This window comes from Muscardinus avellanarius, assembly GCF_963383645.1.
Source record: "Muscardinus avellanarius genome assembly, chromosome: 20".
In the NCBI taxonomy this organism is placed as follows: domain Eukaryota; kingdom Metazoa; phylum Chordata; class Mammalia; order Rodentia; family Gliridae; genus Muscardinus; species Muscardinus avellanarius.
Window position 1 is genome coordinate 4,305,634 of NC_137806.1, and position 12,361 is coordinate 4,317,994.

Consider the following 12,361-nt stretch of genomic DNA (forward strand, 5'->3'; position numbering starts at 1 on the left):
GTTTCCAAATAAAATATAAAACAGGTCTGGGAGCATAGCCCGGAGGTAGAAAGCCTCTGTGTTCCACCCCAAGTACCACCAATAAATAAATAAATAAATAAATAAATAAATGCCAGGCACTGTGACACATGCCTGTAATCCCAGTACCTGGTAGACTGAGACAGTAGGATCGCAGCTTCAAGGCCAGCCTGAGCAATGTAACAAGACACTCAACAATTTATTTACTTATTTTTGCTGTACTGGGGATGAAACCCAGGGGCAGTATACCTCGCAGCAACACCCCCAGCTCCATTTTTTATTCTGTATTTTGAAACAGGGTCTCGCTGAGTTGCAGAGGGCCTCACTAAGTACCTAGGGCTGTCCTTGAACTGCCACCCTCTTGCCTCAGCCTCCCAAATGCTGGGATTACAAACATGCACCACCACGTCCAGCTGTGACACTCAACAATTTAGCCGTAATCTGTTTCAAAATAAAAAGGACCGAGGGATATAGCTAGGAGGTGAAATGCTCCTGAGTTTACTCACCAGTAGCACACACACACACACACACACACACACACACACACACACACACAGCCAGTCACGGTGACTCATGCCTATAATCCCAGTACCTCGGTGGCTGAGACAGGAGGATGGCTGGTTTGAGGACAGCCTGAACAACTTAGCAAGTCTCTTATTTCAAAATAAAAAATAAAATAGCCAGGCATAGTGGTGCATACTTGTAATCCCAGCATTTGGGAGGCTGAGACAGGAGGATCACGGTTCACAGCAGCCTCAGCTTCTTAGTGAGGCCCTTTGCAACTCAGTGAGACCCTGGTTCAAAATAAGGAATAAAATATTGGGCTGGGGGTGTAGCTGAAAGGTAGAATGCCCCTGGGTTACATCCCTAGTACTGACAAAACAATTAAAAAATAAAATAGGATGGGATGTGGCTCAGAGACAGAATACCCCTGGGTTCAATCCTAGTACGAAAACAACAACAAAAAGCTACCTTCCTGACCCAAAATCGCAGAAACAATATCATGAGGCCAAGTATCGAAAAGCAAAAGTTGACAGCAAATATGCCTAGAACCGCAAGGAGCACTATTCAATTTTCTCTCCAAGTGAGAAAACTTCAGTCATCTGTGGGACCTTTAAAGGAAAAAATGTCCATTAAGGAGAAGATATGCATAAGGAAACCATTTTTCACATCTAAAGATCTTCCTGTTTTTACAACTTGAAACAGTTGGAAATTCAACTGTGCAGAAAGATCTGAATTTCTACTCACTCCAGAGTAACCCAGCTAGCACTGGCCCTGCTTCCTGAGGGCTGCCCGGCAGCCCAGGAGCTTCCAGGATTCCAAGAAGTCCCTGGAGGTGTTCTTGGGTGTAGGCACCAGGCTCTCATCCCCTACACAAGGTCACCTGCCGCCTCCACCTTCAGCACCTCGCACCGACCACACCTAGTGATGTGACCACGTGTTTACATCTGTTTCTCTTATTTTTTATACTTTTGCTGGAGCACGCCAGCCTCACATCATGACGTAGGTCACAGTGATGGTGACAGGCATGCACACAGCCGGGCTTTCCCCGGCTCCCTCCCCTCCTCCCTTCCCCAAACAGGCTACGGAGAGGGATCGGTATTCTCGCAAATGGACTTAATGTCGATGGATGTGATCCCGTCATTGCTCCTCCCCCCTTCCCTTCCCCTGAGCCACCTCCCGGCTCCACTGGGGTTTCTCCTCCATCGTCTGAGGCCCCTCTGCTGTCCCGACCACTCCCAGGCTTCTGCATATGAGAGAAAACATAGGACCCTTTACTTTCTGTGACTGGCTGATCTCATGAGCAAAAAAGGTTCTCAAGGTCCTTCCATTTTCAGGCAAATGATGTAATTTTGTTTCTTCTTTATAAGGCTCAGAAAACAATGTGCAGAGGTGTGGCACTGTGGCACTTTGACCTTCTTAGCTGGAGAGACAGTCTCAGAACTAGAACTAGGATCTCCCAATATCCTCCCTCTCCCTTCTCCCTTCTCTCTTCTCTCTTCCCTCTTCTCCCTTCTCCCTTCTCCCTTCTCTCTTCTCTCTTCTCTCTTCTCTCTCTCTCTCCCCTCTCTTTCTCATACGGGGGATTAAACGCATTCTACTTCCAAGTTATATCCCCAGCCCTATTTTATTTTGAAACAGGGCCTTACTAAATTGCTGAGATTGGCCTCAAACCTGAGATCCTCCTGTCTCAGTCTCGCAAGCACTGGGATTACAGGTGTGCACCACCGCACCCAAGTCCCAATCTCTTGACTTTGTCAAGATTAACAGTTTTTCCCCCTGTGAGTCTGTGGTCCATTTATTTCAACTGACTTGAACCTTCAGAGGGGGAGGGGGAAAGTTCTTCACCCTCTTGCTAGCCTTTGATTTTCTTTTTTGAAGTGCCAAGAGAGGCTTTCTCTGAAGTCCTATTATCTGACTAAGGGAAGTTTCCTTTGCAGAAGAAACACAGTTGCTTAAAAATCTCATTAATCAAGAAAGATTAATCACTGGAAAAAAGACTAAAAATCAACACCAACACAGAACCTGGAGGAATTTTGTTCCAGACCATTGTCTGTCCTCTACGCCATCCATCAACCCTAAAGTCATTTATTGTCTTTCTAAAACTGCCAAAAGCCCCATGACTTCCCCTCTCTCCTATGAAGAGGATATTTAAGCTTCAACCATCTGGCTGTTTCTTTTTTTTTTTTTTTTTTTTTTGCGGTACTGAGGATAGAACCCAGGGGCATTCTACCTCCAAGCTACACCCCCAGCCCTATTTTTAATTCTTTATTTTTTCTCACTAAGTACTGAGGCTGGCTGTGAACCCCGATCCTCCTGTCTCAACCTCCCAAATGCTGGAATTACAAGCATGCACCATCACGCCCAGCTGTCTCATATCTTTGAGTTTCATATTTTTGTGTCTCCTGTGACCAGGTACATGTTACATAAACTTGTACAACTTTGTCCCTATTAATATTGTCTGTTTATTTCAGCCAACTTGACCCTTCAGAGGGTGAGGGGGGAAATTATCTCCTGCATTCCTCAAAGGAAGGGATAGTGTCCTAGATAAGGCACCTAACACAGTACCTGAAACAGTCTTCATTCAAAAACTGGAGCCGCTTGTAATCCCAGCATTCAGAGGCTGAGACAAGAGGATCACAGGTTCGTGGCCATCCTCAGCTACTTAGTGAGGTTCTTTGCAACTCAGTGAAAACCTGTTTCAAAATAAAGAATAAAGCCAGGCATGGTGGTGCACGCTTGTAATCCCAGCACTTGGGAGGCTGAGACAGGAGGGTCGCACAGGTTGGAAGCCAGCCTCAGTTATTTAGTGAGACTCTTAGCAACTTAGTGAGACCCTGTTTCCAAAAAAATATATAAAATAGGTCTGGGAGTATAGCCCAGAGGTAGAAAGCCTCTGGGTTTCACCCCCAGTACCACCAAAAAAAATTTTTTTAAATAGCCGGGCGTGGTGGTGCACGCTTGTAATCCCCGTGCTTGGGAGGCAAAGACAGGAAGATCGCACAGGTTGAAAGCCAGCCGCACTGGCTTAAGAGACCCTGTTTCCAAATAAAAATATAAAAATAGGTCTGGGAGTGTAACCCGGAGATAGAAGGGAGCCCCCAGTACCACCAAAAAAAAAAAATTAAAAAAAAAGAATAAAAAATTGGGCTGGGGGTGTAAATGGGAGGTAGAATGCCCCTGGGTTCTGTCCCCAGTACTGAGAAAAAAAACTGGGGCCGTGATGCACACCTGTAATCCTAGTATTGGGGAGCCTTCAACAGAAGGATTGCACATTCAAGGCCAGCCTTGGCAATTTAGGAAAGCCCTATTTCAAAAAATTAAAATTAAAATAGGGTTGGGGGTGTAGCTCAAAAGTAGAACACCCTTGCGTTCATTCTCTTCTAACACACACACACTCACCCACTGTTTTAGTGGAATGATGGTGATGGATAGAACAAACGTGTGTATGAGCTGGGCATGGTGGTGCACGCCTGTGCTTCCAGCACTTGGGAGGCTGAGATAGAAGGATCAAAGGTTTGAGAACAGTGTCAGAATCATAGTGAGACTTTCAGCAACCTAGAGGTACCCTGTTTCCAAAAAAAAAAATAAAAAAGGGCTAGAGATAAACTGGGCATAGTGGCACACACCTATAATCCCAGTACTGGGCGGTGGAGAGAGGACTGCAGGTTCAAGACCAGCCTCAGCTACATAGCAAGACTTTCGGGACCTAGCGAGACCCTATTCAAAAACAAAAAATAAAAAGGACTAGGGGTATAGCTTGTGGGTAGAATGCCCCTGGATTCAATCCCCATTTTTAAAATAATTTTTAAAAATGAATGCATGGATGAATATGTTGAAAGAAACTTTTTCTTCTACCTTAAAAGCTCTGTATTTGGGGACCTGCAAATTAAACTAACAAAAGATTAGCAAGAAGGGAAATAAAAACAGATTTAATTACACACATATTATGCATGGTAGTTCAAAAAGATATGCGACTCAAGGAGATAGATTTGGGGTCTTCTATATGATTAGAGGATAAGCAATGATTGAGGGGTACATCTAGAATAACAGGTGAGTTTGGGGAAAATAATCAATGACCCTTTGAGAGAATAGATAGAAGATATGCTAATTGTCTTAGTCCATTCAAGCTGCTATAACAAAAGTACCATAAACAGCAGACATTTCTTTCTCATGGCTCTGGAGCTGGGAAGTCCGAGATCAGAGAGTGGCAGATTCGAGTCTTGAGGGGCCCACTGCTGGGTGCGTGGATGGTCTCCTCATATGGTGGGAGAGGCAAGGGGACCTCTTTTATAAGGACACTAATCCTATTTTGAGGGCCCTGCTGTCTTGATGTAGGCACCTTTGAGGCTCCATCTCTAGACACCCTCACATTCAGGACCAGATTTCAACACAGGAACTTGGGGTGACACAGACACAGACATCCAGAATAAAGCAACAGCTGATGACAATGTCTGTTCCGGTGACTTCTCCAGGTGCTGGCCTGTGCTGATTTCTCTCTTCAGTAATAAACAATCAGTCTTTCCCCACCATGAAACTTCTGGGTAGGGGAGTTAAGGCAGTGGATGTCTTTGAGGAGGCTTTGCTTTTAGGAAGATAAGGAAGTTTAAAAAAAAAAAAAAAGCCTGGCTGGGCGTGGTGGCGCACGCTTGTAATACCCATACTTGGGAGGCAGAGACGGGAGGATAGCACAGGTTCGAAGCCAGCCTCGCTGGTTTAAGAGACCCTGTTTCTAAAATAAAAATATAAAAATAGGTCTGAGAGTGTAGCCCAAGGTAAAAGGGCTTCCAGGAACCCCAGTACAAAAAAAAAAAAAAAAAAAAAAAAAAGCCTGTTTTTGAGCTAGATGCAGTGGTGCAGACCTGTAATCTCAGTATGTTCAAGGCTGAGTATGTTCAAGAAGGACTGCAGGTTCCAGGCCAGCTTCAGCAGTTTAGCAAGATTCCAAGCAATTTAGTAAGACCTTGTTTTAAGATTAAAAAATAAATAAAAATAAAAGGGCTTGGGATATAGCTCGGGTAAAGAAGGAAGGGAAGAAGGGAGGGAGGGAGGAAGGACCTCTCTGCAGCATGGATTCCCAAATATCTTTCCAAATAATTCTTGGGCCACTGTGACCATATTCTGCATGCCTTTAAATAAATAGTTGAGTGGCCATAAGGATAGGCAAATGAAAGCACAGAGAACCCTCAGCCCACCCCCACATTGGGGGTGCATGGTGCTGCTAAAGCACCGGCCCTCGGGTCTCCCCCACCACCACCGCACACTGTGCAGAACTGTTATCTCTTTCTGCAGGAATCCAGAAGCATGAGCCCCCCCCAAGGGCAAGAAGAGAGGATGCAGACGGTGGAGAAGTAGCCGAACCAAGAGCCTGGAGCTATGGCGTAGTGGTGCACGCCTGTAACCCCAGTACTTGTGCTAATTGTCTTAGTCCATTCAAGCTGCTATCACAAAAATATCATGAACAACAGAAATTTCTTTCTCATAGCTCTCAAGCTAGAAGTCCAGGATCAGACAGTAACAGACTCGAGTCTTGAGAGCACCCACTGCTGGGTCTGTAGATGGTCTTCTCAAATGGTGGAAGAGGCTGAGACAGAAAGATCACCGGTTTACAGCCAGCCTCAGGAACTTAGTGAGGCCCTCAGAATTTAGTAAAACCCTGTTTCAAAATAAAAATAATTACTTTGGGCTGGAGACATAACATGCCCCTGAGTTCCATCCCCAGCACCACAATAAATAAATATAAATAACAAATAAATAAATAAATGAAATAGACTTAGTAGGGCATGGTGACCCATGTCTATAATCCCAGTACTTAAGAGGCTAAGACAGGAGGATCGCAGATTCAAAGCCAGCCTCGCCAACTTAGTGAGGACCTCAGCAACCTAGCAAGAACCTATTTCAATACAAAAAATAAAATTGGGGTCTAGCTCGGAAGTAAAATGTTCCTGAGTTCAATCCCCAATACCAAAAAAAAAAAAAAAAAAAAGAACAAAACTAGACTTTTGTGAGCAGCATGTGAAATCCAGCCTGCTGTTTCCCAGTGACACTCTGATTATTTACAGGCACAAGTGTGATTAAAGGTTTGAGCTAAGTCCTCGTGTAATCAGCTCTCTGTGCAAGTGTGTCCATGTCAATGTTTGTAGAAGCATGTGTACAAGACATGAGTGAGTAAAGGATCCCAAATGGGAGCCCAGTCTCAAAAATGTTGGCTCAGGAGTGAGACAGATTGAAACAATCTATAAAAAGAATAAGAAACAGAAAGGAAATGAAGTTAGAAGAGGTTAGAAGAGGATAAAGGCCAACATCTCACAGAACAGGCACAAGTGCAATAAATTGAAAATAGATACTTACCACTGGTGTATCCACTGGCCATGCTGCCCCAACATTCAAAAAAATTAACCAGGCCCGTAATATGGCTTAAAACTGTGTTGAAGCCGGGCATGGTGGCACACACCCGACATCCCAGTACACGGAAGACAGAGACAGGAGGATCGCACAGGTTCGAAGACAGTCTCAGCAATGTAGTGAGACTCTCACCAACCAAGCAAGATCCAGTTTCAAAACAATAAATAAAAACAGCCTGGGTGTGTAGCTTGGAGGTAGAATGGCCCTGGGTTCATTAGTACCCCCCCAACCCACGCACACAAAGTGTTTACAAGCCTTGAATGGGTTTAAAAATTCGCCATTCATAGATGCAAGATGTTTTGGTCAGGCTGAAGAAAAACTTACTGAATATAGTTCTTAGTTTCTAGACATCATGTGTAGTATATTTAACCTGAACTCTTATAAAACAGTGCCAGGCCAGGGGTGGTGGCTCACGCTTATAATCCCAGCACTTGGAAGGCTGAGACAGGAGGATCACGGTCCACAGACAGCCTCAGCTACTTTTAGTGAAGCCCTTTGCAACTTAGTAAGACCCTGTTTCAAAATAAGGAATAAGCTGGGCATAGTGGCGCATGCTTGTAATCCCAACATTTGGGAGCCTGAGACAGGAGGATCATGAATCGCAGATAGCCTCAGCTACGACTTAGTGAGGCTAAGTAGTAACTCAATGAGACCCTGTTTCAAAATAAAAAAATAGGGCCGGGGGTGTAGCTCAGAGGTAGAATGCCCCTGGATTCCATCTCCAGTACCACACACACACACACACACACACACACACACACACACACACACGAATAAAAAATGGGCTGAAAGTGTAGCTTGGAGATAGAATGCCCCTAGGTTCCATCTCCAGTACCGCAAAAAAAAAAAAAAAAAAAACAGTGCCTCACATGCAAATTCTCAGAGAAATGAATGAAATGATAATTTCTTGTTGATAGGAAGTTAATTTTACTTCTGGAGGAAAATTACAGGAAATCTTTCATTCTGACTGACTTTGCCAATGTAAAAATGAAGAAATATGGTGTGAAGTTTTAAATCTCATAGACAGGTTTAGAAGGAAATGTTACAAGAAAGTGGAAGAGATATGCAGATCTTAGCTGATTTCCCCCTGGAACCTGTTTACTCGAAAGGCTCAGAATTTGCCAATCTCCTACATTTGTAGACTAGTTCTCCCTTCTTCAAAGGGCTTTTATATTTCTGATCCTTGCTGACCCTCATAACAACTCTGCATCATGTCTGAGCATTAAGGACAAGAAAAGGTTTACCCCGAAGTCACGTGGTCTACTCAAGTGCCAGCAACAGTCACACACTAGGTAATTCCTGTTTTTCCTCTACTCCCTACAGCCTCCAGAGACCTAGGGAGATGCCCATCATATAGTTTTATTCTTCCTTTTTTATTTATTTTTGTAGTATTGGGTATTGACTCAGGCATTCTACCTCCAAACTGTACCACCAGTTCTATTTTTCTTCGTTTTTTATTTTGAAACAGGGTCATTCTAAGTTGCTGAGACTGGCTTCAAATCTGTGATCCTCCCGTTTATGCCTCCAACGTACTGGGATTACAGGCGTATACTACCATGCAGGGCTCTATTTTGCTTTTTTGTTTTGTTTTGTCTGTGTGTGTGGTACTAGGGTTTGAACCCAAGGGCATTCTACCTTTGAGCTACACCCTCAACTCTATTTTATATTTTTTGTTTTGAAACAGGGCTCAACAAATTATTGAGAGTCTAACTCCAGTGCTGAGGCTGTCCTTGAACCTGCAATCCTCCTGTCTCAGCCTTCCAAGTACTGGAATTACAGGTGAGAACCATCATACCAGGCCCGTGCCGCCATGTTGGTTGTGTGTGTTCATAGCCATCAGTTGTTTCCAAGCCAGGATAAATATTTGAATGTGATCTATGATTATATGTGTAGAGGAAGAAACCTCTGATGGGTATTTGGACCATTAAGTTCTAGTCCATTCTCCGGTACCACAAAAAATAAAAATTAAAATAAGAATAATGTAGCCACTGCTTTAGCATTGGAGGTTTACTACAAAGAAGGTATCTTCCTAATCAGCTCCTGAACATGCCATAAGGAGCAGCTCCTTAAATTCTCACAGATATATATATTTTTTTTCTTTTGGTGGTACTGGGGTTCCTGGAAGCCCTTCTACCTCCGGGATACACTCCCAGACCTATTTTTACATTTTTATTTGGAAACAGGGTCTCCTAAGCCAGCGCGCACAGCTGGCTTCGAACCTGCGCGATCCTCCTGTCTCTGCCTCCCAAGCGCGGGGATTACAAGCAAGCGCCACCACGCCCGGCCTCACAGATATTCTAGGCATTAAATACTCTTGGCTTGTGTTGTTTTGTTTTTACTAGGGATTGAACCCAAGGGTATTCTACCTCCACGCTACACCCCAGCCTTTTTTTCCCTTGCTTTTAATATTGAAACAGGATCTCACTAAGTTGCTAAGGACCTTGTTAAGCTGCCAAGGCTGGCCCAACCTGGGAACCTCCTGTCTCAGCCTCCCAAGTACTGGGATTACAGCCATGTGCTACCACACCTGCCACTTACCTTCTGATTTGCTAAAAGAAAACCTAATCCCAGAGAAACAAAACAAATTTTCCAGGCTATGCAGCTAATAGCATGAGAAGCCCAAACTTGAACCCAGTGGTCAAACTCCAGACCTTGCTTCCGGTCACTCTTAAAGGTCATCCCTCGCTGGCTGACTGACTTGGGCAATCATAATTTCTTTGAGTCAGTTTTCTTGATTACTTAGTAAGGAGTTCTTACTAAGCCATTTCTTTTTTTTTTTCTTTTCTTTTTCTTTGGGTTTTTTTTTTTTGTGGGGGGGGGGTCTGGGGATAGATCCAGGGGTATTCGACCTCTGAGCTACACCCCTGCCCTATTTTTTATTCTTTATTTTGAAACAGGGTCTCACTAAATTGCAGAGGGCCTCACTAAGTAGCTGGGGCTATCCATGAATCACGATCCTCCTGTCTCAGCCTCCCGAATGCTGGGATTACAAGTGTGTACCACCATGCCCAGCTCCTTACTATGCCCTTTCTATTATGAGATGATAGCTAAAAATCATTGTTATAGAGTATTTATCTCTTACTCCATTCTTGCTCTTTTCCTAGAGGATGATTTCAAACAGAGAATACAAAGAAGTAAGCACAAAGCCCAGTATAGTGGCACATGTTTGTAAGCTTAGTAGTTGGGGGTTAAGACAGGAGAATCATATGTTCAAGACCAGCCTTGGCAACTTACCAAGACCCTCCACAACTTAGTGAGATCCTATTTAAAAATTAAAAAATAAAATAGAGCTAGGCATGGTGGTGCACACTTGTAATCCCAGTACCTGGGAGGCTGAGACAGGAGGATTTCAGGTTTGCAGCCAGCATCAGCTACTTAGTGAGGCCCTCTGCAACTTAGTGAGACCTTGTTTCCAAATAAAATAGAAAATAGGTCAGGGAGTATAGCCCAGAGGTAGAAAGCCCCTGGGTTCTACCCCCAGTACCACAAAAAATAAATAAATAAATAAATAACAAGATAGATAAACCACTAGCCAACTTAACCAAACAAAAGAGAGAATCATCCAAATTATGTGAGACCCTGTTTCAAAATAAAGAATAAAAAAATAGGGCAGGGGATGTAGCTCGGAGGTCAAATGCCTCTGGGTTCCATCCCCAGACCCTCAAAGAAAAATTATGATAATAAGAGATGAAAAACGAATTATTACCACAGACAGTGTAGAAATCCAGAGGATTATCAGAAGCTACTTTGAAAAAGTAGACTCTAACAAAATGGAAAATCTGGAAGAAACTGACAAATTTCTAGATAAATACAACCCTTCCTAAACTAAGTAAAGAGGTTGTAGAAAAATTAAACCAACTGATAGCAATCAAAGATATTGAAGCAGCAATAAAGAGCCTACCACCAAACAAAAGCCCAGGACCAGATGGTTCCCAAGTTAATTTTATAAAACCTTTATAGAAGAGCTAATCCCAATACTCCTCAATTTATTTTGTGAGATAGAAAGAAATGGGACTCTTCCAAATACAGTCTATGAAGCCAACATCACATTAATACCAAAACCATATAAAGACAGCTCAAGGAAAGAAAACTACAAGCCTATGTTGTTGATTAACTTAGACACAAAACTACTAAACAAAATATTAGCAACACACATTGAAAACCACATCAAGAAAAGCATACACCATGACCTTGCATACTAGGTATGCAAGGCTGGTTCAATATATAAAAACAAGTCCATCACATAAGCAGAACCAAAGACAAAAATCAATAGATGCCGAAAAGGCCTTAGACAAAATTCAACATCCATTTATACTAAAAGCACTGCAGAGAATTGGGATAGAACATATCTCAAAATCATAAAGGTTATATACAGTAGGCCCACAGCCAACATCATCTTAAATAGGGAAAAACTGCTAGAATTTCCTCTAAAAACAGAAACAAGACAAGGATGTCCATTATTACCACTTCTTTTCAATATAGTACTTGAGACTCTAGCCAGAGTAATAAGGCAAGAAAAGAAAAATTAGAAAGTACAAATAGGAGAAGAAATCAAATTTTCACTATTCGTAGATGACATGATACTAAAAAGACCCAACAAACTCAATCAAAAAGTTTATAGAGCTGATCAATAAATCCAGCAAAGTGTCTGGATACAAAATCAGTCTTAAAAAATTAGAAGCTTTCCTGTATACCAACCACAAATCTACTGAAAAAGAAATCCAGCTTTTCCAACTTGGGCCAGGCAAAATGGCTCCCGCAAAAAAAGGGTGGCGAAAAGAAGAAGGGCCGTTCAGCCATCAACGAGGTGGAGACACGGGAGTGCACCATCAATATTCACAAGCGCATCCACGGAGTGGGTTTCAAGAAGCGTGCCCCTCGGGCACTCAAGGAGATCTGGAAATTTGCCATGAAGGAGATGGGGACTCCAGATGTGCGCATTGATACCAGGCTCAACAAAGCCGTCTGGGCCAAAGGAATAAGGAACATTCCATATTGGATTCGTGTGCGATTGTCCAGAAAGCGGAATGAGGATGAAGACTCACCCAACAAACTTTGCACCTTGGTCACCTACGTTCCCGTTACCACCTTAAAAATCTGCAGACAGTCAACGTGGATGAGAACTAACCACTGAAAGCCAAATAAAAGTTATAAAAGCTAAAAAAAAAAAAAAAGAAATCCAGAAAATACTTCCCCTCAGAATGTCCCACAAAAAAATAAAACACTTAGGAATAAACTTAACCAAGGGGGTAAAAGACTTCTACAAAGAAAATTATAAAACATTGAAAAAGTAAATCAAAGAAGACCTTAGGAAATAGAAAGATCTTCCATGTTCATGGATAGGCAGAATAAATATCACCAAGATGGCTACTCTTTCAAAAGTGATCTACTGATTCAATGCAATACCCATTAAATTACCAAGGTCATTCCTCACAGA

The 12,361-nt window shown here is 42.9% G+C and overlaps 1 pseudogene across 1 annotated transcript in view; it reads left to right on the top strand.

The window, feature by feature from the left end:
* Positions 1-12,051, top strand: part of LOC308277727 (large ribosomal subunit protein eL31-like) — a 106,272-nt pseudogene extending 94,221 nt beyond the window's left edge. The window contains exon 3 of the transcript in view: positions 11,693-12,051. The product of the transcript in view is annotated as a large ribosomal subunit protein eL31-like (transcript). The remainder of the gene's footprint in view (positions 1-11,692) is intronic.
* Positions 12,052-12,361: the final 310 nt, after the last annotated feature.